Genomic DNA, 4,597 nt, shown 5'->3' on the forward strand with positions numbered 1-4,597 from the left:
TAGACAATAGTCTAAAACTCACTGAAAACCATTAATTCCACAATTCCAACTAAAAGACAATGGTTTGCATATACAAATACTTGAAGAATATACTATACATTCATCCATTTGAGTTTGTGACCTCCTTGAGGTTCCATAGACAAATTTCACAACTTTCTGAACTCATGGAAATTGTACTTAAAAACACTTGATTTTATATACATATACATATACATATATATATATATATATATATATATATATATATATGGTCAGGCCAGTCAAGATGGCTGTTTTCTTGCTCTTTGTACATCCCCTGCCCGACCAGTGCCTGCTTCACCTACACCCTACTCACATGCCTGACCTTCCTGTGTACTTACTTGCCCCAGGCACCAGCTACTGACAGTTCTTATCTAAGGGGCTGTGAGGGGCGTGCCCTCTACTGGTTTCCCTGGTAATTAATGAGCCCACCTAATGTCAATTTCCCTGTAACTGATAATCTCCCCTCCCCCCACCACACCAGCAAAGACTGCCACCTGCCATCCACTGTACAAGGAGGGGTGTCGCTCCAGGACTTTGCTTCAGATGTGTAAGGTCTCCCATCCATTAAATCATTATTGTCACTGTTGCTGACTCTGGGCTCTTTCACTGATCTTGAAGTTGGGCAAGCACAGGCCTTATAGGCCTGTGGGGTGCAGCCCAATAGCATATATATATTACACATATATATGTGTGTGTGTGATGATATACATCATATATATATCCATCTTTATTTCTATGTATCTATGTATTTATGTATCTATCTATATATGTAGAGAAAGAGAGAGAGAGAGGGTCTAAAGTTTTTGTTAAATTCTAAAATGTCCTAAATGCCCTACTACCCATGTCTCCTATCTCTACCCCCGCCACATATCCCCCCACCAAAAAAAACAGCAAAAAACAATAAAGTAAGAAAAAAGAAGGCGGATTGCTATTTGAGATACTCTTAATTCTAAAGTATGGATTGAGTTAAACCATGAGAAAATTGCACCAGGACCACATAATTCTGGTTCCATGTATAATTGCTTAAACTGATTTTTCTTTGACCTGATGCCATAGAGAAGCAGCTCTATGATTTTTTTTTTTTACCTTGTTTACTGATGATGACTTTCACTCAATTAAGCCATCTATATTCCTCACTAATCTCTTTAGACTTCAATATTTGGAGAACAGCCTGTCTTTCTTTTCCTTACTTAAAAAAATCCTAATTGTATCTAAACATGAATTAATAATAATTAGTTTAAAATTTCAGTGTGAAATTATTATAGTCCTATATTTGTAGATGGTTTTGTTGAGCATATATACACTATATGCAATATTTAGTTACATGTTTGTACACTAAAGAGTTTAATTTCATTACCTTTTCAACACAGATAATTTCAGTGACCATTTTAACACTGTAAAGATCTGATTGACACCATGCATTCAATTTATGTACAATCATATTTAAAAAGAGAAAAAAGAGGGGAATTCATTTGATGACTCTCTTGAATGCTTTCCTCTCAAGGATTATGCTATTGTTGGGAATAAGATCTTGTTAAGTGCAAAATAAACTTTTTTTTTTTTTGCATAAGGTACTGTTAACTCTAGAAAAGATCACCATCCAGAAATCCTGACTAAACACAGCTGGGCTGTTGAGGAAACAATTAGTGAGAGTGCATCCTGAAGATAAACTTGACTTGAAGAGAAAAAATTCTCAGCTTTCAGCTTTCAATATTTGAAGTGTGCTTTAATGATCAAAATGCCTTCAGGGATTGCCTTTAATTTTCTTTTAGGGGTAGAAGAAACACATCTTCACTGAGTCATAGGCATGGGAAATCTGTGCATTTTGGAAAAATTTTCAAAGTCTGAGATTATCTTTTAAGGTAATTACAAAAATTTACAGTAATCTCTGTAGACTTCCTTCCCTGAAGTTGTTACAAGGAATGAGGTTGGGTATTTTACACAACTTTATTTCATTTACTCCTCAAAACTCTACAATGTAAACTTTTTTATAATTAAAAAATTAATAAGTAAATTAAAAACAAACTTAATTTTATTTTTCAGCAGTTTTAGATTAATAGGAAAATTTCACAGCAAGTGCAGAGTTCCCATAGATCTCCTCTCTACCCTACCCCCAAAGTTCTTCCTTTGGGGACAACTTGTATAAGTGTGGTACATTTCTTACATCTTGGCAATGACACTTCTATCAACTGAAGTCCATAGTTTACATCAAGGTTAACATTTTGTTTTGTACATTCTATGGGTTTTGACACATGCATAATGCCATTTATCCACCATTATAGTATGATACAAAATAATTTTCCCACTCTAAAAATGTTCTATGTTCTGCCTAGTTTGTCTCTCTACCCATCCGCTCAAGCCCCAGGCAACCTCTGATCTTTCTATTTTCTCTGTAGTTTTGCATTTTTCAATATATCATATAATGGGAATCATACAGTATGTAGCATTTTCAGATTGGCTTCTTCTACTTAACAATAAGCAGTTTAACTTCCTCTTTGTTTATTTATGGCTTGATCGCTCATTTCTTTTTATCACAGAATAATATTTCATTAAAAGAATGTACCAAAATTAGTTTCTCCATCCACTTACTAAAGGGCATTTTTTTTTTTTTCGGTATGCGGGCCTCTCACTGTTGTGGCCTCTCCTGCTGCGGAGCACAGGCTCCGGACGCGCAGGCTCAGCGGCCATGGCTCACGGGCCCAGCTGCTCTACAGCATGTGGGATCTTCCCAGACCGGGGCACGAACCTGCGTCCCTGCATCGGCAGGCAGACTCTCAACCACTGCGCCACCAGGGAAGCCCTGAAGCGCATTTTATTTGCTTCCAATCTTCGGCAATTATGAATAAAGTTAAGCTAAACATTCATTTGTAGAGATCTATGTGAACAGAAGTTTTTAATTCAGAGTGTGATTTTGCATTTGCCCTAGTAATGAATGAGACTTCCTGTTGCTCCACATCTTAGTCAGCCTTTGGTTTTGTTAGTGTTTTGGATTTTAGCCATTCCAATTATGTGTGCAGTGGTATCACATGATTGTTGGTGTAGCTTTTTTAACTATTGAAGTGGTTAAAATAAGGGTTTTAAAGTAGCCAGCCTGTGAGTATTCTCGCTATTCTGATTTTGTAATAATCAGGGCAGGGCTAAACATTTGCAATATGAAGACCATGCATATGTCCCCAGACCTAGTTCTTTCCCTAGGTCTAGTTCTATAAATGCTGATGATAACCAAGTTTGACATATATGATGCATCTTATGTAGGAGATGTCTGTGATTCTAAGTATCTGATCAACCTTAAGAAATAACAGCACAGCTAGTGTAATAACTTTTGTATATAACCATTGCTAATTTGATGATTACCAGTTGCCATTAAATGAATTGTAAAATTATCTTTTTTATTTTCTAGAAAAAAAAAAGGAGCCAGAGATCCTGATATTTCATTTTGTCTCTGATACTTCCTAGTTGTGTGATCTTAGGTGAGTTCACTAAAAGCATTGTGACTCAGTTTTCTTTTCTGTAAAATAGGGTTAATAATAGTAACTACTTTATAGGGTTACTGAAAGAAAGAATGAACTGATACAGTTAAAATGCTAGAATAGTGCCTGGGGTGTCATAAGTCTCCATGAATGGTAGCATATTATTAGCATGCTGAAGCTAATTTTTGAAATTAGAAAAAAATGTTATGTATCTTGCCCAAATTTACCGGTTTAGAAAGTAGAGCAGCTACAGCTGAATTTCAGGCTGTCTCTTGAGCTTATGTTCTTTCCAATATCCTACGAAGTTTTTAAAGTTGATTTGTGCATGGAAAGGCAGTGCCCCTATTTTCAAAATTTCTTGGCATTTCAAGTGTGAAGGAATTAACTCCCAGCTGTACATTATTCCAGAGCACAAGTTGCCTAAATAAATGAAGCCAACAGAGTGCATCTTTGGGGCCCTCTGCTCCTCTTTTCTTGCTAACAGTATCCCTTGTAGGCCAGCAAGTTCCATTTCTTGCTGTTCTCATCCTTCCCCTTCTGGCTACCCAGAAAGCCCTGTTGCTCCTGCCCTTTCATCCAACGTTATATGTTATAGCTATTAAACAAATCACTGACGATTTTATATACAGGTGTTTTACTTTTATTGTAATTATTATTTTGATTTTATTTAAGAAGGTTCATAACAGAAAATAATGCCACCCCTTTGCAACTATTTCAATAATAGTAGGTTAATAGTTAATAATGATAATAATAATAGTTAATAATAAGGGTGGTTTCAGTAGGTTTAAAAGAATACATTTGCACTGTAGGCAGAAGACATACTTAGAAAGCTGGGTTCAAATCTTATCTATCTTTTTATCCCATTGTACCTGTCACATCCCCCAGCATTCATTAGTTACATGAAATGTGTATTTGAATAAGTGAATAACACATAATTTGGGCCCACCAACTCAGGAGGAATACGCAAAATCAATTACACACAAATGAATTGGATGCATTTACTCTTGAAAGAGAACATAACAGAGAGGGTCATTGGATGGCTACAACCAGGCATGGGAGTGGTTTCCTCTTCCAGCTGGACAGCCTAAGGAGCTGTTAAACGGCAT

The 4,597-nt window shown here is 36.2% G+C and overlaps 1 non-coding gene across 1 annotated transcript; it reads left to right on the forward strand.

The window, feature by feature from the left end:
- The first annotated feature begins 3,112 nt into the window (after nt 1–3,112).
- On the forward strand, nt 3,113–3,245 carry LOC132532044 (small nucleolar RNA SNORA72). The gene has a single exon (XR_009544303.1). It is a non-coding gene; the product is annotated as a small nucleolar RNA SNORA72 (small nucleolar RNA).
- The last annotated feature ends 1,352 nt before the right edge of the window (nt 3,246–4,597 follow it).

The sequence above is a fragment of the Lagenorhynchus albirostris genome, chromosome 13, assembly GCF_949774975.1.
Source record: "Lagenorhynchus albirostris chromosome 13, mLagAlb1.1, whole genome shotgun sequence".
Classification (NCBI taxonomy): Eukaryota; Metazoa; Chordata; class Mammalia; order Artiodactyla; family Delphinidae; genus Lagenorhynchus; species Lagenorhynchus albirostris.